Consider the following 25,338-nt stretch of genomic DNA (forward strand, 5'->3'; position numbering starts at 1 on the left):
AGTTTTTAAACACCTCACTGTCACTGCTGGACTGAGAATCGTCCACCAACCAAAAATATCCAGCCAACAGCGCCCCGTGGGCAGCGTCCTGTGTCCACTGATGAAGGTCTAGAAGATGACCGACTCAAACAGCAGCAATAGATGAGCGATCGTCTCTGACTTTACATCTACAAGGTGGACCAACTAGGTAGGAGTGTCTAATAGAGTGGACAGTGAGTGGACACGGTATTTAAAAAATCTAGCAGCGCTGCTGTGTCTGATCCACTCATACCAGCACAACACACACTAACACACCACCACCATGTCAGTGTCACTGCATTGCTGAGAATCATTCACCACCTAAATAATACCTGCTCTGTGGTGGTCCTGTGGGGGTCCTGACCATTGAAGAACAGGGTGAAAGGGGGTAACAAAGTATGTAGAGAAACAGATGGACTACAGTCAGTAATTGTAGAACTACAATGTGCTTCTATATGGTAAGTGGAGCTGATAAAATGGACAGTGAGTGTAGAAACAAGGAGGTGGTTTTAATGTTATGGCTGATCAGTGTATATATATAAATATATATATATATACAGTATATATATATATATTAGGGCTGTCAAACGATTAAAAATTTTAATCGCGATTAATCTCAGAATTTCATATAGTTAATCGCGATTAATCGCATTAAAAAAAATCTGTGTAAATGTTATAGAAAACAAGGATTTTTAAGTGAAATGTTACAATTAAAATGGTGAACACATTTTATGCTAAATGTACTGATGTTAAAAACTGCTGGGACAAGAGAAAACTGTAAGGGAGTTTATTCACTCACATACTAGGCAGTAAATGTCAGATTGTAGGTTAGAATTTCTCCATCAGCAAACATTGTAGATCAGCGGTGCTTTAGGTGGGATAAGGCGTAGTTATTGTATCAGACTTGTCTGTGGTTGTATCGTGACGATGGTTTGATGGACGTTTCTACACGAAGTGAGTGTGTTTTGACCCTTTGGGGCTTCCATAGTTCATGAACTAACGTGCTCGACTCAGCTTTCCGGTATTCGGTACAGAAGAAGAAGTTAATTAAGTGTAATAAAGTGTTCTGCTCCCGACAACTTGTGAATATAGCGTGTATTTATTTCTTTATTATGCAAGTGCATCACTACCACGATCGGTTACATTATGTTAACAAACCGCAAATGAAAAACGGTGGCAAGTCCGACATTAAAACGTTTGTTCTACCAGTCAAGTCTCAACATGAACTAGAATCTGCGTTAATGGCACTAATTTTTTTAATCGCGTTAAATTGAGGTCGCGTTAATGCGTTATTATCGCGTTAACTTCGACAGCCCTAATATATATATATTATTACTTAATACCCATTAAGGTATAACTCCACACTGAAAGGACATGGACTGCTCCACCTGGGAATCGAACTCAGAACCTTCTGGCCGTGAGGCGACAGTGCTACCCACCGAGCCATGTGCCACAACCTAAATAAATTTTATTATCAGATTGTTACAACGATTAAAGTGAAATTTAATTTATGAATAAATACGACTTCTTACCTCAATATCACCACATCATTAATAATATAAAGTGCTACCAAAAAAAAAACATAATTTTAAGTCATTTTTAATAAATTTTTTACCAGAATTGTCTCCCGGTTTTGCAGGAGGCCATATGGACCGCAGGAACAGGGTAATTATTCAACCCAAAGATAGTGCAGATTTTACACAGCAGCACAAATTCCTCTGGGTGTGTTTAATCACACACACCACTGATTACTACAGGCCGAGTGTGTGTGTGTGAGTGTGTGTGTGTATAATTTATTAGCATGCTGGCAGAATAGGTGTACGCTTAATAAATAATGAAATAACACTGATAATAAATAAATAAATAAACAGAGAGGTGCTGGACGGGCAGGTCTGTGATGGATCGCGAACAATAAGCGTCGCTGTTCCGATTCATTTATCAGCGACAAATACAAAACGTAAAACACTGGAGCTGAAGCGCCAAACCTTCTGCATTAATATATATGGACCAATAACGGGAAAATAACGTCCGAACTTTATTCTTTTTAAGCTCTCGGGCTTACAAAAGCACAAATGATTTTCTGGTTGGGGGCGTCGTTTATCAGACGTGCCGAGGTTCTGGTGTGGAGTTCATTCTTAAAACACTCGACGATTTATAAACTTTATGGCGGTCATAAAACTTAATAAAACAGGGTCCTGAAAGCTTTTAGAACACTGCTTTGCTTACACGCCGGCTGTAAGGAGAACAACTTTAGACTCCTTCCCATTACTCAATAGCACAGGCGAGGGAAGCGGGGCCGGAGGAGTCGAGGGAAGCGGGGCCGGAGGAGTCGAGGGAAGCGGGGCCGGAGGAGTCGAGGGAAGGGTGGAAATAAAAATAAAGAATTTAATTCGCTCATACGGTGAATTAAATGGATAAAAAGCATCACTGATGTAATAATAAATCAGCATAAAAGTTGCTGTATCAAACCACACAGAGCTGCTGTGTCTCAAATTCCATTTTATACCAATCCAGTGTCCTAAATTACCCTTCAAGCCCACTTAATAGGATTGAGCATGGATTGGGACACAGCCCTCTAGCTGAATCTGCTGTGCAGCCTGTAGAACGGTCCACATAATAGAGGCTGACACATGCTTTCTCTACATGTGCAACTCTTCACAAGCTCACCTGTCAGTGCATGACTTACAGATGAGATCTGAAATCACACCTTCCTCCCCTCTTAACCAATCAGCTCCCAGCTCCTGGCCCTGGGTGGCTGTGGCATCGACAGGGCATTAACCAGCGCTTTTTGGTTCAATCATTTATTCATTCATTCATTGTCTGTTTTACCACCGCTTGTCCTGGTCAGGGTCGCAGTGGGTCTGATTCGTTGTGGGAAAAGACAGGACAGGTCGATGGTCCATCACACTTGTGAGAGGAAACCGGAGCACCCGGAGGAAACCCACACAACTGAACCCAGAACCATCTTGCTGTTACAGACAGACCTCGCTGTTTTGTCGCAGTTTCAAAGAACAAAAACAATCTTACATTTTTTGAATGTTTAAAAACAATTAAAAACACATTAAAGCTTCTTCAATCATCACGTTAAGATTCGGCTCCTAATGATCCTGTAATTAGTTCTTCATAAAACGATTCCAGCACATTTATCTAAATGCAGCGTGTAGGGAGTGAAGACGGTAAGCGCGGTATAAAAGAACGCCGGAGCGTAAATTTTACTGAGCACTAATTTCTGTTTTTATTGCACCATCAGGGCGTCTGGTTTTGCTTTGATTTTTTTGTCCTAATTGACGTTTTGTTCGGTTTTCTGTTCCGCGATAATGATTCGATGTTTGTAACAGGGCTGGACGCGACTCGCTGCCTGAAGCGCCTGAAAGAATAAACGAACCCGAGTGCAGACGTTTTAACCGGTGTGGAACGACACCGTGGGTAAAAAGCCACTGACAAAAAGGGGATAGAGGCAAATAAATCAAGTAGCCAAAATAATGGAAACAAAGGTCCACAGTCGCAACGGAGAAAGTGGACAGAACAGGGACAGAGCAGAACTGAGAACTGCTCGGTTTGTGGTGGATAGGAATGCTAGGGATTTTTTTAACCAGCCAGACTGGGAATGCGGCACCCCAAGTCCACCTACAGGCGGCATCCACTCCAAAAAAGAGATTGGTCCCAGAGCGACCCCGTCATGAGGCCCAAATTCCCATGAATCTAAAGAATGCTGGAATCACATGCCAGCAGAAGACCGGACCATACCGAGCAGCCCAACATCAAGGCTGCCAACAAAGGAACTGGCAAGTGTGAAAGAAAGAAACCACTATATATAGAAGAACGATTAAATGCTCACAAGGCAAAAACAGATGATTGTCAAACTGACACATTAATCATATGCACCTCCGTGCTCCCTCTGCTGGCCAAAACTGGCACTGCAGAAGGACACTAGCAAGTGTGAAAGGAAGAATCTGTGATATATAAAACTTCCACTTGGAGAGAATAAACACTCACAAATTGTCAATTAAGAGAAACTGACGCATTAATCATCTGCACCTCCGTGCCCCCTCTGCTGGCCAACACTGGCAATGCAAAAGGACACGACTCTTAATGTGTGAGCTGCCTACATTAATGAAAACACACTCAGGAACTTAATGTAAATAAATAAATACAGAAGGAAGTATTTCTTTATTTCATTTTCAAAAGGCATCTACTGTACGATATAAACAGATATAAATAGTGACGCCCCTCTGGTGTCAAAAGGAGGGACAAATTGATGCTATCAGTCGGCGGCGAGCGAGACGCCTTTCTGTGCCAATCAGACGGAAATAAAAAGAGGAGAACGGAGGAGAAGTGCCAGTCATTCTCCTTCACCAGCCGGGGGGGGGTTCAGACCAGTCGGGTTCTGATGCTAGCTTCGTGATGAGATGATTTCACTGGGATTGACATCGACTCTCCACCCACCAGACCACAAAACACCGGGACGCCCGAGTCAAGAGTACATACAGAAAAAAAAGGAGGGCATCAGACCCAAAAAATGAGAACATCAGACCCCAAAAAGGAGAACATCAGACACCAAAAATGAGAACATCAGACCCTAATAAGAAGAACATCAGACCCCAAAAAAAGGACATCAGACCCTAATAAGAAGAACATCAGACCCCAAAAAGGAGAACATCAGACCCCAAAAAGGAGAACACCAGACCCCAAAAATGAGAACATCATTCCCTAATAAGAAGAACATCAGACCACAAAAAGGAGAACATCAGACCCCAAAAATGAGAACATCATTCCCTAATAAGAAGAACATCAGACCACAAAAAGGAGAACATCAGACCCCAAAAATGAGAACATCAGTCCCTAATAAGAAGAACATCAGACCCCAAAAAGAAGGATATCAGACCCCTAAAATGAACATCAGACCACAAAAAGGAGAACATCAGACCCTGAAAAGTTTTTGATAAGAAATTTCTTTATTTGTATTATTTATGATTTTTATGGTTTGTATGATTTTGTGCTATAATTACTGTGTGCTGCTGTTTTGTGAGCTTGTGGAGCTCCAGGACTGAACTGTTGTTGCTCTTCATTGAATTTCCAGTTTCCAATAATTGAAGGTCACTGGTGTCACTGGGGCAGCTATAACTGGGCAGAACTTTTATGGATTTCTGCTGCTGGTGTTTGTCTAGTAAGACTTCAGGCTGGAAGTATTTTATATGAGAAGTGTCGGGGTTTATTTACAAACCCAGTTTTCAGAAAAACTTGGGACGGTTTGTAAAATGCAATGTGTTTATTCTATTGATTAGATAAAATTGGAAGACATTCGAGTGTTACTGCACAGAGTAAAAAAGGTAAATAAGGTAGAGTAAATAAAATAGGGTTAAATAAAATAAAAATACTGAATATGTAATAACATTGTCACTATATATACTGTATATATACGTATATACCATATAGAAGCACTTTGTAGTTCTACAATTACTGACTGTACTCCATCTGTTTCTCTGCATGCTTTGTTACCCCCTTTCACCCTGTTCTTCAATGGTCAGGACCCCCACAGGACCACCACAGAGCAGGTATTATTTAGGTGGTGGATCATTCTCAGCACTGCAGTGACACTGACATGGTGGTGGTGTGTTAGTGTGTGTTGTGCTGGTATGAGTGGATCAGACACAGCAGCGCTGCTGGAGTTTTTAAATACCATGTCCACTCACTGTCCACTCTATAAGACGCTCCTACCTAGTTGATCCACCTTGTAGATGTAAAGTCAGAGACGATCGCTCATCTATTGCTGCTGTTTGAGTCGGTCATTTTCTAGACCTTCATCAGTGGGCACAGGATGCTGCCCACGGGGCGCTGTCGGCTGGATGTTTTTGGTTGGTGGACGATTCTCAGTCCAGCAGTGACAGTGAGGTGTTTAAACCAGCACTCATACCAGCACAACACACACTAACACACCACCACCATGTCAGTGTCACTGCAGTGCTGAGAATCATCCACCACCTAAATAATACCTGCTCTGTGGGGGTCCTGTGGGGGTCCTGACCATTGAAGAAAAGGGTGAAAGAGGGTAACAAAGCATGCAGAGAAACAGATGGAGTACAGTCAGTAATTGTAGAACTACAAAGTGCTTCTATATGGTAAGTGGAGTGTAGAAACATGGAGGTGGATTTAATGTTGTAGCTGATCGGTGTATATGTGTGTGTTGTATGTGATGTACAGTATTGTAGTATTGATGATAAAGTTTATATGATACTGAAGCGACGCCGGTTTGATTGATTCTCGCACCACGTTAAGATTCGGCTCCTAATGATCCTGTAATTAGTTCTTCATAAAACGATTCCAGCACATTTATCTAAATGCAGCGTGTAGGGAGTGAAGACGGTAAGCGCGGTATAAAAGAACGCCGGAGCGTAAATTTTACTGAGCACTAATTTCTGTTTTTATTGCACCATCAGGGCGTCTGGTTTTGCTTTGATTTTTTTGTCCTAATTGACGTTTTGTTCGGTTTTCTGTTCCGCGATAATGATTCGATGATTGTAACAGGGCTGGACGCGACTCGCTGCTCCATTTCATACACAAATTATTACAAATTATTACAAATTATTACTAATGATATTAATTTTATTGCTTTTTTATGAATGGCATAGATGTCTATCTATCTGTCTGTCTGTTTGTCTGTCTATCTATCTGTCTGTCTGTCTGTCTGTCTGTCTATCTATCTATCTATCTATCTATCTATCTATCTATCTATCTATCTATCTATCTATCTGTCTGTCTGTCTGTTTGCCTGTCTGTCTGTCTGTCCGTCCGTCCGTCCGTCCGTCTGTCCGTTCGTCCGTCTATCCAGCAGTTATGAGGAATACCCTCCGTCGTTCCCACCCTCGGACGAGCCGATTATCGTCTGTATAGGTGCCCCGGATGGCCGGTAGCAGAGCTGAGAAGGACCAGTGATTTTGGCTGTGTGTGCGAGTGTGTGTGCGTGTGTGTGTGTGCGAGTGTGTGTGTGTGTGTGTGTGATTCTATAATTAAGGTAATGAACTCCGGCTCTGTGTGCTCACATGAATATGCAACACGTCCTTCAGACCAACAACAAACACTCGCTGAAGCACAATTACACACCATCACACACTCACGTCAACACTAATTATTTATTATTTTATTCATTATTCTTCATTAGCGGCTTTATCATGATCAGTGATGTGGTGGGTCCAGTGCCACCCTGCACAGGCCACACACACACACACACACACACACATGTGCACTCTCTTGTTGGTATGGGTCACCCTCCGGCGTGTTTTTGGGAGGTTTGTAGGGAAACAGAGTAATCAGAGGGTCGGTACAATGATCAAAGCATCGCTCGATTAATTAGGCTGGTTTGTTAATTAGCTCAGATTGTCTGAATCAACTCTGCATCAAATTCTGCATGAAGAAAAACACTCAAAAATATGTAATTACATACAATAATAATATTCAATATATTTGGAGTTTTTATTTCATAATAATGGTTTGCTTTTTTATTATTTCAACAGGAAAATTATGGGTGAAGAAGTACCACACACACATTCACATTCACACACACACACACACACGCACACGCACACACACACACACACACACACTTAGATGTTGGTGTGGCAGTGCTTCAGGCTGTTTGGTTTGAGCATCACTGAGATGAGAAGCAGTAAGATGGACAGGAGGGAGGTTTTGATCCTCGAGCCCTGGATAAAATGTTTTGAAGTACCTGAGAGTACAACATGCCCCCGAGAACACACACACACACACACAAGGTCTGAAAACCCAGTGCTCTCTCCACACTCTCGAGAAGAGGGCGTGTCTAAATTCTTAGATCCCTTTAAATGCTCTTACCGAGGTGCCTTAATAATCTGCCTTATGAGCTACAGGTCTTATTAGAATCCTCTCTACTGAGGCAGCTGATCAGGTAGGTAGTAGGCAGCAGGGCGGGTCACTAGGTCTTCGGACAGACCCCGTATCTCGGCTGGGGGTTTAAATGCCACGTACCGTAAGTACTCGCCCCGCTCGGTTACACCCGATTGATTCTGTGCTCGGATGCTGTGAAATAAACTGGACGCTCACGTTTGGCCCACAATAAGCTCATCGATGCCATGACAGACCCTCAAGTGTTTTAAATCAGCTTCATCCGGCCAGAACCGGTGCTATCTGGGTCCGACAGTCACGATGTGGCATTTTTAAAAAGCTAAACGTGACCGCGCGGCGTATCGGCTGGTATTCTGACGCCGGTGATGAATTTACAGTTTAATATAGACGCCGCTGCTTCTCAGTGAGATTGTGATTATTGTTTGACTCGGCAGCTCCGGTGTGTTTTCAGTCCGAATGGATTCATGTCATTTGCATAAGCAAACAGGAGAAGGAGAACAGGACGCGAACGGAGAGCACGGCTGATGAATAAACTCATAAGCTATATTGAACACAGATGAAAGTCAAGTGGCATTCGTTCATCACCGCGGCTCTGTTATGATAGAGGCCTCAGTGATGCTCAGAATAATGAAATAGAAAACAGGATAAGTTAAAGGTTTGGGTTTTTTTTTTTAGGTAGGATGATGTGTTGCAGATATATTTATATCATAAATACATTATATAGAACGATGATATAGAATCCCTGCAAACAAATTAATTGGAATTAATCAGTTAAGTCATTTTGGAAGAGCTGAGTTGCTTCAGGGTAGAAATTTTTGAGAAAAAATACACTGATGAGCCAAAATATTAGAACCACCCTCCTAATATGCTGTTAGAACAAACCAGCCTGGACATGGACTCCACAAGACTTCTGAAGGTGCATCGTAGGGGCATACATGGGCAGTGATAGCTTAGTGGTTAAGGTACTGGACTAGTAATCAGAAGGTTGCCAGTTCAAGCCCCACCACCACCAAGTTGCCACTGTTGGGCCCCTGAGTAAGGCCCTTAACCCTCAATTGTCATAACTGTAAGTCGCTTTGGATAAAAGCGTCTACTAAATGCTGAAAATGTAAATGTAATGTAAATGTACATCAGCCTGGTTGGGTCTAAAGCACACCAACATTAGACTCAAGTCACCTTGGTTAAAGGGGAGTAAAGCACACCAACATTATACTCACGTGATCTTGGTTGGAAGGGTGTAAAGCACAGCAACATTGGACTTACGTTATTCTGGTTTGAAGGGTGAAAAGCACACCAATACTGGACTCATGTCACCTTGGGTGTAGGGGTGTAAAGCACACCATCATTGGACCTATCACCTTGGTTGGAAGGGACTAAAGCACATCAACATTGGACTCATGTTACCCTGGTTGGAATAGTGTAAAGCACACTAACATTGGACCTACGTCACCTTGGTTGGAAGGGTGTAAAGCACACCAACACTGGACTCTGCTAACAGTCAGTCGACACCTACACAGTCATGTTTGGCCTGTTTGAAGGAGAGAGTTCAGTAGCAATTCCTCATAACTGCTGCAGTTACGCCCTCTGCTGGCTGATCAGTGGTGCTGCACAGAGACGGGAATAATGGGGATCGGCGCGTGCCTCTCCGTGCGCGATACGTATCTCCATATGAACCCTGGTGCAGGTGAAAAGGAGCGGTCGGTACTACACCGTTGTCAGAGGGAGTGTGTGTTAGTCACGTCTCTCTTCGGCCAGGAGTCTGCAGCACTAAAGGTGAACTACGATCAGGGACTTGGATATGACTAAACTGGCAGAATGTTTATTAAAACACCTTTCTGAATCCGCTTTCCTACATTAACATTCAGACTATGAAAATAACGAAGGTCAGCGGCGGGCGGCGGAAGTTCATCCCACAGCAAAGTCACCACAGAGTCACGCACCTCATTAGCCATGACATGCTAATTATGATAATCAGGCTAGTCACCCCTAGCATGCACACAGCGCTCATGAATTCAGCAAATAATTAGCATTATTATTTTTAATAACGTAGCTGCCGTAATCCCAGCGCTACAAATGCCGGCGGCTCCTGTAGAAGAATTGTTTTTATTTATAGCACAAAGGTTTAAAGCATGAAGACTTTTCTTAATGACACAGAGCGTAAAATCAGCGTTTATTCATTCAGTCCTTTCATTCAGCTTTTCTTCATGGTCAGGGTCTCAGTGGGTTTGGTGAAAGACACCCTGGAAAGTGGGAGACATTATCACAGAGCAGAAAACGTTTACGATCCACATTCTGCATGTTTTTGGGCAGAATGGTAAAAAGCACAGGACCCCAGGACCCATGTTCCAGTGTGGCACCACATTACCAGCCATAAAGCACACCAACACTGGACTCACATCACTCTCTAGCAGTCTGATGGACAAATATCACCAACATTGGCTGAATGATCCACTTAAGGGAATCTGTAATCCTACACCATGTGTTTTAAAGACTTTAGGGAAGGCCCTTTCCGGTTTAAACAGAAACCGCTTAATAAATAAACAACGTCTCGATCAAACGTCAGAATTCTTCTAAAGTAAAAACGTTGGTGGTTTTTTATGTAAATGAGCCGGCGGCTCTCAGAATAAAAAAATCATTTAGGAGAAAGTGATTGAAGGTAACGAGCCCCTGGGGAGGCGCAGGAGTGCTAACACAGAGGCGCATGAATAATTGACTGAATTCTATTACACACAGTCGTGAGGTCACGGCGTCGCGGCCCGGAGATGCTCGCTTCAAACACAGAAGTAATAATTATTTACACTACACTAACAAGAGGAGGAGAAATGAGCAACAGGGGCACCAGGGCAGATATAGGGGGCAGGAAGTAAACACACCCTACCAAACCATGCCATACTATACTGTACTATACTATACTGTACTATACTGTACTGTACTATACTATACTGTACTGTACTATACTATACTGTACTATACTGTACTATACTGTACTATACCAGACTATACTGTACTATACTGTACTATACTATACTGTACCATACCAAACCATGCCATACTATACTATACCGTCCTATACCATAATATATTATACTATACTATACCATTCTATACTATACTATACCATACTATACTGTATTATACTGTACTATACTGTACTATACTATACTGTACCATACCAAACCATGCCATACTATACTATACCGTCCTATACCATAATATATTATACTATACTATACCATTCTATACTATAATATACCATACTATACTGTACTATACTATACTGTACTATACTGTACTATACCACACTATACTGTACTATACTGTACTATACTATACTGTACCATACCAAACCATGCCATACTATACTATACCGTCCTATACCATAATATATTATACTATACTATACCATTCTATACTATACTATACCATACTATACTGTACTATACCATACTATACTGTACTCTACTGTACTGTACTATACCAAACCATACTATACCATACTATACTGTACTCTACTGTACTGTACTATACCAAACCATACTATACCACACTATACTGTACTATACTGTATTATACTGTACTATACTGTACTATACCATACCAAACCATGCCATACTATACTATACCGTCCTATACCATAATATATTATACTATACTATACCATTCTATACTATACTATACCATACTATACTGTACTATACCATACTATACTGTACTATACTGTATTATACTGTACTATACTGTACTATACCATACCAAACCATGCCATACTATACTATACCGTCCTATACCATAATATATTATACTATACTATACCATTCTATACTATACTATACCATACTATACTGTACTCTACTGTACTGTACTATACCAAACCATACTATACCACACTATACTGTACTATACTGTATTATACTGTACTATACTGTACTATACCATACCAAACCATGCCATACTATACTATACCATTCTATACTATACTATACTATACCATACTATACTGTACTCTACTGTACTGTACTATACCAAACCATACTATACCACACTATACTGTACTATACTGTATTATACTGTACTATACTGTACTATACTGTACTATACCATACCAAACCATGCCATACTATACTATACCGTCCTATACCATAATATATTATACTATACTATACCATTCTATACTATACTATACTATACCATACTATACCATACTATACTGTACTATACCATACTATACTGTACTCTACTGTACTGTACTATACCAAACCATACTATACCATACTATACTGTACTCTACTGTACTGTACTATACCAAACCATACTATACCATACCATACTATACCTTTCTACACTATACTATACCATACTGTACTATACTATACTGTATTATACTATACTATACTATACTATACCATTTTATACTATACTATACTATTTTATACACCATACTATACTATACCATTTTATACTATACCATACCTTTCTACACTATACTATACCATACTATACAATACTACACTATACTATACCATTTTATACTATACTACACTATACTATACCATTTTATACTATACTATACTATACCATTTTATACTATAACATACTATACTACACTATACTATACCATACTATACTATACCATACCATACCTTTCTACACTATACTATACCATACTATACAATACTACACTACACTATACCATTTTATACTATACTATACTATACCATTTTATACACCATACTATACTACAGTATACTATACTACACTATACAATACTATTCTATACTATACCATACTATACTATACTATACCAAACCATACCATTCTAAACTATAACATGCTATACCATTCTATACTATATCATTCTATACCATACTATGCTATTATATACTATAACATACTATACCATACCATACTTTATATATATATATATTCTATACTATCCAATACTATACCGTACCATAGGGCCAAAAGTATGTAGACACCCGGCCATGAGCATTTCAGACACGTAGATAAACCAGATCTGTTTACATCAGCGTAATCAGACCAGAACCGTCGCGGCGGAACCCGAGCAGACCTCACGCCACTCACCCTACGTCTCTATTACACCTGACCTTTAGTTCCAGCGCTGCTCTTTTATTAGCATAAATGTCAGTGTTGTGATGTTTAGGAACTCACACACTTCTCCAACTTCCTGTCGCTGCTACGTCTTATTTACATTTTAATTAACACACTGGGGATTTTAATATCGCTTCTAAAAAATCCTGACGCGCGTCTCATGCAGGGCTGATGCCTGTTGGCAGGGGCGAAAAAATGAAATGCGTAACCCCCCCCCCCCCCTTAAATAAATAAGTAAATAAAGCTAAATCATTAAATTAACGTCAGAGACTCTGACAGCAGAATGAATTGAAAGTAGCAGATGCGGCTCTGCTTGTTAGCGCTGAAACGTGTGTGAATACAGAGCAACATCGTGCAACTAACTGAGTTCCAAAAGGGCCCCACGACCGTGCAGAGCTCGCTCGACTGTGGACAGTTTATTAATATTCCAACACACACTATACACACTGTGTGTGATGATGGTAAAACTCCAGCGCTCGTGCATCCCAGACAGAGATTATGACCCACTGGAGCTGTGCTAAGCTAATCCCTGAGCTAACTGGTTTGTGTTACCGTGCTCGGGCGTTTTGGTTCCTCTGTAAGGGGTTTAAATGGGACCAGTTCTGTTTTTAGAACTGTCATGCCGTTCATCCCTAAATTCCCACAATCCCTCTGCAGTCAGAGAAGGAATTCACTCAGAAAGGCAGAACAATACTCGACGAGACTCAGACACCAGACGAGATGATCGAGATTCCAGCGGTTCTCTTAGATGTTTGCTGTGTTTCTGAAATGCAAAGATCTGTGTGTGTGTGTGTGTAGTGTGTGTGTGATGTGTAGACTGTTTGAATGTAGTGTGTAAAGTGTGTACAGTGTGTATAATGAGAGCAGTGTTCATTGTGTGTGTCAAGTGTGTGTGTGTGCTATATATGTATATAGTGGGTACAATGTGTGTAGTATGTAAAGAAGGTGTATATAGTGTGTATACAGTGTGTGTGTAGACTGAGTGTAGTGTGTATAGTGTGTACAGTGTGTACAATGAGTGCAGTGTTTATAGTGTACGCCCAGTGTGTACAGTATGTGTGCGTAGGTTATATATAACGTGTATGCAGTATGTGTGTGTATGCTTTTGATGTATATAGTGGGTACAGTGTGTATAGTGTGTGTGTGCGCCGTTTGTAATCTATATAGAATGTGTATACAGTGTGTGTGTGTAGTGTATATAGAGTGTATATGGTACGTGTGTGTGTGTGTGTGCTATATATGTATATAGTGCGTACAGTGTGTGTAGTGTGTAAACAGTGTGTATATAGTGTGTATACAGTGTGTGTGTGTGTGATATTTGTATTGTGTGCATAATGTATGTATAGTGTGTGTGTGTGTGAGTGTTAGGGTAATGATTAGTGTTAGTGTATTATTAGTGTACAGTGTGTGGATGATGTTTATAGTGTGTGTATGTGTGTAATGGGTATATTTGTGATGTATGATGTGGATAGTGTGTGTGTAGTGTGTACAGTGTGTGTGTGCCATATACAGTATGTGTATAGTGGGTACAGTGTGTGTAGTGTGTACAGTGTGTGTGTGTGTGTGCCATATACAGTATGTATATAGTGGGTACAGTGTGTGTAGTGTGTATATAGTGTGTATACAGTGTGTGTGTGTGTGTGTGTGTGTGTGTGTGTGTGTGTATGTGTGTAGTGAATAATATTTGGCCCCTCGGTGTTGTTTGGGAGTTACTTCTACCCATTTGCCTGATAATAACGAACTGGTCCTGATCAAAGTTCCATCAGCCGAACATCTAACAGATGACACTCACACACACAAGCTGCAGAACACACACATTTTTCTCACATCCAGAACTTGCCGTGTACTTAACATCGCTGTCCTGTGTCGCCTGGAGAGGGACTGATTTCCTTTCCGAGTCTGTTTTATGAAGGTTTCTCGATAATAAAATGTAAAGTGCATATCGTTCTTTTTTCCACCGGTACTTTCAGCTGCTCAGAGGTAAAAGCTCGGGATAAATAAACCTAGATTGAACCGTACAGTCTGAACTAAGCTGCAGGATTTTGTTTGTGGCGGTCCGTGTTAGCATCTCTTTAAATTGCGTATCAAATATTCATTATGTACGAGGCAAAGTGGCTGCAAATGCATTACAAATGCTAACAACTGCTGCGGCGTGTGGAAAACACGAGCACCTGCTCTCATCACTGAGCGTCTGTTCTGCTGGAGCCTCATTTATGCTGAAACTCAAACGTTCCCCATAAATAAATGCAAGCTTTTTGATTTCTTTTTTATTTTATGCATTTTCTCTTAGTTTAATCGTAGCCAGTTCCTCTTTCACTGCTGGAGACCTCCATGGCGTGTGAGGAGGGTTTATTCTCCTGACACCGACCCCTTCTTGTTCGCCCGTACTTCCGTGGATTGGCACCTGAGGTCGGTCTCGCTCATGGAGAGTCATGCGCTGATCTCCACGTTCCTCCACTTCTGTACAGGCACCTCGGCCTACTAACCAGTGCAAGTTTTAGTCCAGTGTGTGTGTGTGTGTGTGTGCAATGTGTAGACAGTTTAAGTGTAGAGTGTACAGTGTGTATAATTAATGCAGTGTTTATAGTGTGTGTCCAGTGTGTGTGTGTAGTGTATATGTAGTATGTATACAGTGTGTGTGTGCTATATATTTATTTAAATAGTGGTTACAGTTTGTATAGTGTGTGTGTGTGTGTAGTGTATATAGAGTGTATATACAGTGTGTGTGTGCTATATATATATACATAGAGTATGTATGGTGTGTGTGTGTACTGTATATATAGTGTGATATACTATATATATACAGTGTCAGTATAAGAGTTGTAGTATGTAATGTGGGTTACACTTGATGAAATACAACTTGTTTTGGAGCAATTTGATGAATATTTTAAAAGCTATTGAAGTTATTAATACGCTTAATACTTTAAATGCTATTGAAGTTATGAATAAAAATCTGTTTTTATTATGTAATAAAGGGTAAAAGTGTCAATATAAAAAAAAAATTATATGTAATGTGTATAGTGTGTGTAGGGTATATATATTGTGTATACAGTGTGTGTGTGTGCTATGTATATATATTTAAATAGTGGGTACAGTGTGTATAGTGTGTGTGTGTGTTGTGTATATAGCGTGTGAATACAGTGTGTGTGTGTGTGTGCTATATATATTTAAATAGTGGGTACAGTGTTTAGTGTGTGTGTAGTGTATATGATATACTGTATATGAATAGAGTGTAACCCAGCGGACTATTGGTCGATTTTGTCTGGTGCACCGTCTGCACTGCCGATCGTGACCACCAGGGGACCCTCAGCCGACCGGTAGCAATAGCGTAGCCGAGGCGGTGCCAGTTATTAGGTAACTGGTCCTAATGTTTTGGCTCATCAGTGTTTGTAAACTATTCCTGCAGCCTTAAAAGCACCAAACAAAATAAGCAAAGTGAAGAAAAATAAATAAAGCACCTCGTTAATCTGATTAATCATCAGGTTTTAAGGAGTCGCGCCTCAAACACAGACTGGATTCCAAAAATTCAAATCATCGAACCAGTCAAACGGAACACGGCGGAGAAAAAGGAAACAGGAAATGAAAACGAAACAAACAAACGAAGCTCGTTTCCCCTCCATGCCGACATCAAAGAGTCGACGATCACGGCGTATTTCTGTCCCCGCACTGAAACCTAAATGACCCGAACCGTGACTAAAGCTGCTACCAAAGCTCATCAGAGCCACAGCGGGAACAGTGATGATCAGAGGAAGCATTTAAACCCCACGTTCCTGCGTTCTCCATCATTTAATCCATTTATTTATTCATTTATTTCAGATTTTGACCTTAGATCATCTTTGCTCTCTTTTTGTAGCGTTGCCGTTTTGAAACCTCAGCAGAAGGGAGCAGCCAGAAGTGCCAAATGTGCTTCTCTAGTTTCTCTAGTCCACCAGGCCTTCACGCTTCACAAAGCCGGCCGGTCGTGCGTGAAGGGAAAAATGAGGATATTTGGACGATGGGAGAATTTCTGAATTCATGCTTAATGAATCTGGAGTTATTAACATCCATCATGGTTTAATCCATCGGCCGCAAAGTGGAAAATGAATTTTAGAGCCGATGGTGGGAATAAAAAGGTGCTGGTGTTGGGGTGGTGTAGGATTATTAGGGATTTTTAGGGAGTGCCTCTTTTTAAACAACCCGCTGAGGAAGGTGCTGAATTACCTTTAATATCTATATACAAACATATATAGTTCCATATAATATATACACTGTATATAGATACACAGTATATAGTTCCATATATTATATACACTGTATAGTTTCATATAATATAATATATACACTGTGTATAGTTTCATATAGTACATGCACTGTACATAGTTCCGTACAGTATATACACTGTATATAGTTCCATATAGTATATACACTGTGTATAGTTCCACATAATATATACATTATACTGTGTATAGTTCCACATCATATATACATTATACTGTGTATAGTTCTGTATAGTATATACAGTGTATATAGTTTCAAATAATATATACAATGTATAGTTGTATATAATATATACACTTAGTATACTTCCATATAATATATACACTACACTTTGTATAGTTGTATATAATATATACACTGTATATAGTTCTGTATAGTATATACAGTGTATCACAAAAGTGAGTACACCCCTCACATTTCTGCAGATATTTAAGTATATCTTTTCATGGGACAACACTGACAAAATGACACTTTGACACAATGAAAAGTAGTCTGTGTGCAGCTTATGTAACAGTGTAAATTTATTCTTCCCTCAAAATAACTCAATATACAGCCATTAATGTCTAAACCACCGGCAACAAAAGTGAGTACACCCCTAAGAGACTACACCCCTAAATGTCCAAATTGAGCACCGCTTGTCATTTTCCCTCCAAAATGTCATGTGACTCGTTAGTGTTACTTGGTCTCAGGTGTGCATAGGGAGCAGGTGTGTTCAATTTAGTAGTACAGCTCTCACACTCTCTCATACTGGTCACTGAAAGTTCCAACATGGCACCTCATGGCAAATAACTCTCTGAGGATCTTAAAAGACGAATTGTTGCGCTACATGAAGATGGCCAAGGCTACAAGAAGATTGCCAACACCCTGAAACTGAGCTGCAGCATAGTGGCCAAGATCATCCAGCGTTTTAAAAGAGCAGGGTCCACTCAGAACAGACCTTGCGTTGGTCGTCCAAAGAAGCTGAGTGCACGTGCTCAGCGTCACATCCAACTGCTGTCTTTGAAAGATAGGCACAGGAGTGCTGTCAGCATTGCTGCAGAGATTGAAAAGGTGGAGGGTCAGCCTGTCAGTGCTCAGACCATACGCCGCACACTACATCAAATTGGTCTGCATGGCTGTCACCCCAGAAGGAAGCCTCTTCTGAAGTCTCTACACAAGAAAGCCCGCAAACAGTTTGCTGAAGACATGTCAACAAAGGACATGGATTACTGGAACCATGTCCTATGGTCTGATGAGACCAAGATTAATTTGTTTGGTTCAGATGGTCTCAAGCATGTGTGGCGGCAATCAGGTGAGGAGTACAAAGATAAGTGTGTCATGCCTACAGTCAAGCATGGTGGTGGGAATGCCATGGTCTGGGGCTGCAAGTGCAGCAGGTGTTGGGGAGTTACATTTCATTGAGGGACACATGAACTCCAATATGTACTGTGAAATACTGAAGCAGAGCATGATCCCCTCCCTCCGGAAACTGGGTCGCAGGGCAGTGTTCCAGCATGATAATGACCCCAAACACACCTCTAAGACGACCACTGCTTTATTGAAGAGGCTGAGGGTAAAGGTGATGGACTGGCCAAGCATGTCTCCAGACCTAAACCCAATAGAACATCTTTGGGGCATCCTCAAGCGGAAGGTGGAGGAGCGCAAAGTCTCGAATATCCGCCAGCTCCGTGATGTCGTCATGGAGGAGTGGAAAAGCATTCCAGTGGCAACCTGTGAAGCTCTGGTAAACTCCATGCCCAGGAGAGTTAAGGCAGTTCTGGGAAATAATGGTGGCCACACAAAATATTGACACTTCAGGAACTTTCACTAAGGGGTGTACTCACTTTTGTTGCCGGTGGTTTAGACATTAATGGCTGTATATTGAGTTATTTTGAGGGAAGAATAAATTTACACTGTTATATAAGCTGCACACAGACTACTTTTCATTGTGTCAAAGTGTCATTTTGTCAGTGTTGTCCCATGAAAAGATATACTTAAATATCTGAAGAAATGTGAGGGGTGTACTCACTTTTGTGATACACTGTATATATATACATATAGATAGATAGATATACATGTAAACTTTTTTATGGTGTATGCATAGCATACAATATACATTGTATATACATTGTATATACTGTAGTTATATACTGTAGTTCTTATCTGCTGAGGAAGGTGCTGGGATTGAGTCTAGGAGACTAAACTCGGTCCTAAATTACCTTCAGTATCTATACATTCATTATTACGTCCAGAATTCAATACATTAAGATGAATGATGGGAGATTTTACTGGTTAACCAGCCGGATCAGCCCTACAGTGTCAGACTGAGCTCAGGAATAATGCTTCATAATGTCCTAATAATGCATCACAGTAAATCAGAGCCACAAATTTAAGGGACACAGATACGATGCCGGCATTATGATGATACGCCATTACATTCGTTATTTACTGTATAAGTAATTACTTACAGGTGATACTTACAGGAGGTTATAAATATGGTAATTCCATGGTACCGTGGTGATGGGGTGGGATAATTAGTCTCCAGTCTTCTGGAAAGGAGCGTATCTGTGTTCATTTGTGCCTATTTAATCTAAGGAGGATTTCAGTTCACCCCAAAGCTCAGTGAGGTGAAGGTCAGGGCTCTAACAGAAGCTTTACAGAAGTCGTGTTGGAACAGCAAAGCGACCTTCCCAGAGGTCCTCATATAGTTTATACACTGTGTATGGTTTCAGGGTCACTATTGATTAGGTATAGGTTTCCATCCCATCCCATCCCATCAGGAAGGAACCTTGAGAGGAACCAGACTGAGCAGGAACCTTCGTCTCCCTTGGGTGGCCTGGAGGGTCTTTTGAATCCAGAATCAAGGACCGATAGCCCAGAAACCCCCTGATGTTGAGCAGCCAAAGGTGACGGTGGCCAGGAAAATCTCCCTTAAAATTACAGGACGGATCTTTGAGAGGAACCAGACTCATCAGGAACCTTCGTCTCCCTTGGGTGGCCTGGCCTGGAAGGTCATTTGAATAAATAGGATTTACACAAATCAAAAAGTTCCTCATTATTCAGTCCAGTCTGTGATAAAGTCATTTTCGGTGCGGACAGGTTCCCGTCGCATCTAACAGGAGCAGCATTGTTGGCACAGCAGTTTGACTTGCAGCTTCAACCACGGGTGGGTAAACAGGTTCTTGTCAGAACCACCTCGTTGTAAAAGAACAGAAAATGTAGGTAAAATGTTAATCATTAAGAGTAAAAATGTCATAGGTAAAGGGCATATCCAAAACCAAGGTCACAAACAGGAACAAGGTCGCTCGAGGTGCAAACAGGACAGACTTTGGTCCACAAACGTGGTCAAGAGACAACAAGATCCGCTTCATGAAGAAAGTAAGGCTCAGTACAGTGTCAGAATGGCAACACACACCTCGCACCAGTCTGTGGAAACAAACAGGCTTAAAAAGAGGGCTAAACGAGGCACCAGCGCATCATTAATGTAATTAAGCATGAACTGAAAACGGGTGGAAAAGCAAAACGGTGCTCAGACCAGATTCATTCATGGTCTGTTTTGCCACGGCCTTATCCTAATAAGGGTTTGGGTGGGTACAATGCATCGCGCTAAAGGTAGGAAACACACCGGACAGGTCGCCAGTCCATCACAGGACACACACACACACACACACCAATTAACTCTAATTATTTTTAATTGGACTGTGGGAGGAAACCGGAGCACCTGGAAAAAAAACCCACACACAGATAGAACCTAAATCGATCAAGACAGGAATCAGACCCAGGACCTTCTCGCTGTCACGCAACAGCACTGCCCACCGAGCCCCCGCCGACGTTAAAAAGTAAAGTAAAATAAAATAAAATAAAAGCACTTCTTTAATTGTGTTTTAATTATATTCAGTTTAAGCCGAGCGCTAGGTCGGAGTAGCTCGGAGCTGGAGCTAAATTAAACGTGCATTAATGTGAATCACGACTCCTGAGATGTAAACCAGCACAAAGCAAAACTAATTATGTTCCAATCCTGACGAGCAATTTCATCCTCCACCGGGGACCAACACAGAGTCGGTCTGTAAACCTGCTGATCTCCCCACACAAACGCGTTTAACGTCATCCTGCGCTCTCGGGAACAAGGCGTGTCCAAATATTAGAAATATTTTTATTTACTAGAAGCTTAAAATAAGACAATAAGACATCCCACAAGGCTTGGTACTCGGTCATAAACATAATTGCTTAATACATATCTTCAGACTTTAAGTTACAGTGTCTTTTAAAAATGTATTTTTATTTGCTAGAAGCTTAGCATTAGATTATTGTAAATTCTATACCGGAGTCCCACAAGGCTTGGTACTCGGTCATAAACGTAATTCTTAATATATGCAAACTTCTAAGTCTTTATCTTTATCTTCAGATTCTAACATCAATCCAAAGGTAGAAATATTTTATTTGCTAGAAGCTCAGAAGGAGATTATTGCAAATTCTACACTGGAGTCCCACAAGGCTTGGTACTCGGTCATAAACGTAATTCTTAATATATGAAAACTTCCACGTCTTTTTTCTAAAACCAATCTAAAGCTTTTAAAAGTCACAGTGTCTTTTAGAAATATTTTATGTGCTAGAAGCTCAGATTACTGCAAATCTATCACTGGAGTCCCACAAGGTTTGGTACTGGGTCATAAACGTAGTTGCTTCATATATATCTTTAGAGAATCTTTAGATGCTGAATCCAATCCAAAGCTTTTAAAAGTTTCTGTGTCTTTTAGAAACGTTATTTGAAAATTGTATTTGCCAGATGCTCAGCATGCAATCAATGCTAATTCTACACTGGAGTCCCACAAGGTTTGGTACTGGGTCATAAATGTAGTTGCTTAATATATATCTTCAGAGAACCTTTAGATTCTAAAACGAATCCAAAGCTTTTAAAAGTTTCGGTGTCTTTTATTTGCTAGAAGCTCAGCATGTGGTTAATGCAAATTCTACTCTGGAGTCCCACAAGGTTTGGTGCTAGGTCATAAACGTAATTGCGTAATATTTAGCTTCAGAGAATCTGAGACCATTCCAAAGCTTTTAAAAGTTTCAGTGTCTTTTAGAAATATTTTTATTTGCTAGAAACTCAGCATGTGGTTAATGCAGATTCTACACCGGAGTCCCACAAGGTTTGGTACTGGTCATAAACATAATTGCTTAATATATTCATATTTCAGAGAATCTTTAGATTCTAGAACCAATCAAAAGCTTTGAGAAATTATTCTGAATTTTTTTTGCTAGAAGTTCAGCATGTGGTTAGATCTATACTGGAGTCCCACAAGGTTTGGTACTCGGTCATAGACCTAATTGCTTAATATATTTCTTCAGAGAATCTTTGAATTCTAAAACAAATCCTAAGCATCCAAGTATCCAAAGTATCAGTGTCTTAGAATTGATTTTATTTGCTAGAAGCTCAGAAGGAGATTATTCTACACTGGAGTGCCACAAGGTTTGGTATTGGGTTACAAACGTAATTGCTTGATATATGCAAACGATTACATGAAACACTGTACAAATATTAAAATGAAACTAAAACCACCATCAGTGCTGGTCAGTTCATGGTCTGGTCATCGTCCCTCCTGCAGAACGTCGGTGTTTATCCAGGACCGAGTGATGTTTCTATCTCGCAGCGCTCGGACTCATTAACATTTATCATTTTTAATTAATACACGTCTCTCGGCATCGGGCCGAAAAGAAGCCGAGGGTTTTTATTCACGATCGAGATGTTTTGAATTTCCGAGCTCATTTAAATATTTTCTCTTCACGGTGAGACCAACAGAGCGACGGAACAGAACGACTCCTTTATTTATTCATGCTTAGAAGAAAGAAGAAAAGAAATAAAATTACATCTGGAACTGAAGCTCGTTCTTCCTCCTCGGTGCGTCTAACGTAACCTCGCGCGTCTGTGTAAAAGCATTTTCAAAGAGCAGGAGATGAATCGCAGGTTTCGGGTGATACGCCGGGCGATCGAGGGTCTTCACAAACATAAGCGTGACTCAGACTCGGAGGAACAGACGAGGATTTGTAATTCAGTTCTGTAACGATGCACCTCCGAGGAAAAAGGAAATAAATAAAAATACACGAGTTTATTTAAATGGAACCTTTTCAACTCAAACTCAGTCTGAGTAAAGCGCATTAATACCTGTAGGGTCCGATCAGCCATAACATTAAAACCACCTCCTTGTTTCTACACTCACTGTCCATTTTATCAGCTCCACTTACCATATAGAAGCACTTTGTAGTTCTACAATTACTGACTGTAGTCTGTTTCTCTGCATACTTTGTTAGACCCCCCACAGGACCACCACAGAGCAGGTATTATTTAGGTGGTGGATGATTCTCAGCACTGCAGTGACACTGACATGGTGGTGGTGTGTTAGTGTGTGTTGTGCTGGTATGAGTGGATTTAAATACCGTGTCCACTCACTGTCCACTCTATTAGACACTCCTACCTAGTTGCTCCACCTTGTAGATGTAAAGTCAGAGACGATCGCTCATCTATTGCTGCTGTTTGAGTCGCTCATCTTCTAGACCTTCATCAGTGGTCACAGGACGCTGCCCACGGGGCGCTGTTGGCTGAATGTTTTTGGTTGGTGGACTATTCTCAGTCCAGCAGTGACAGTGAGGTGTTTAAACCAGCACTCATACCAGCACAACACACACTAACACACCACCACCATGTCAGTGTCACTGCAGTGCTGAGAATGATCCACCACCTAAATAATACCTGCTCTGTGGTGGTCCTGTGGGGGTCCTGACCATTGAAGAACAGGGTGAAAGGGGGTAACAAAGCATGCAGAGAAACAGATGGACTACAGTCAGTAATTGTAGAACTACAAAGTGCTTCTATATGGTAAGTGGAGCTGATAAAATGGACAGTGAGTGTAGAAACAAGGAGGTGGTTTTAATTAATGTTATGGCTTATATACTGAAAACAGGGCTAGTTTAAAAACTTTACAGAAATGGAAAACGCTGCATGTAAAGGATTTTCTGAACATAAATGTGTCTGTTAGTTGTCTACTGCAGGTGTTGAAAACCAAAATATGGTCACCCTAATTTACGACTGATTTCTAATTACCACTGACCTCATGTGGGCCGGACACAGACAGCCAAAGGGCCAGATGTGGCCCAGGGGGTCATAAAATTCCCAGGTCTGCTTTTAAAAAGTCACCCTGCACCACAGAAATCATTCCTTTGCTGCTTTATTCAAAGCTCAACATCTGCTTAATGCGATCTCCGCACCGGAGTCCCACAAGGCTCAGCGCTGGGTCGTAAACGTAAATGTTTGCCGTGCGCCGCTAATCCGAAAGGTTATTCTCCATCAGTATTTTTCTGTCCCAGGTGGAGGCGATAAAATGTAATAAAGCTGTCACATCGCCGGTGATCTGTAATCTTTAAAATACAACCGAATCCTGCGATTAACGCTCGGTCAGGGAGCGAGAGCCACCCGGAAAATTACAACCGATTAGCGTGATTAACCGGCGTGAGGAGCGTGAAGAGATTCCTTCACTGCAGAGCCGGAGGAGGTTCCTGAAGACCTTCTGGCGACGGCGCCCTGCGCACCGCGCGTATCAACCCCGCCGACCTTGGAATGCTAATTTAGAGAATGATTTCTGTTTAGCATAGCATTAGCAACTGAGCGAGTCAGCGAATCGTCTTAGTGCTGCGTTAGCTGCTTATCAGTGACGGGTGAGCGCAGTTCCGAGGGTTCAATGGTTTGCTGTTGATCATGGGGGCAAAGAAAACGTCAAAACAAGGGTTTGATTTCTTGTGTGGCAGCCTGTTAAGCTCGCTCAACTGTGGACAGTGTGACAAACTTTTGTTTGAGGATCTTGAATCGCTTCTGAGAGCAACAAACTCTCGGTTGTTTATAGAAAACTGAAAGCTGGTTGAGATTTACTTTTAAGGCACTTTTATCCAAGCAAATCCAAGCGATTGAGGCTTAAGGGCCTTGCTCAGGTAGGTAGATTGGCAACTCCGAGTAGGAAAGCACAGACACTGTGGATAATAAACCCTCTGTGACCTGAAGGGCTACCTCAAAAGGAACAAACCAAATTAGCGAAGCTGCAGTATTGA

The sequence above is a fragment of the Trichomycterus rosablanca genome, chromosome 20, assembly GCF_030014385.1.
Source record: "Trichomycterus rosablanca isolate fTriRos1 chromosome 20, fTriRos1.hap1, whole genome shotgun sequence".
Taxonomy (NCBI): Eukaryota; Metazoa; Chordata; class Actinopteri; order Siluriformes; family Trichomycteridae; genus Trichomycterus; species Trichomycterus rosablanca.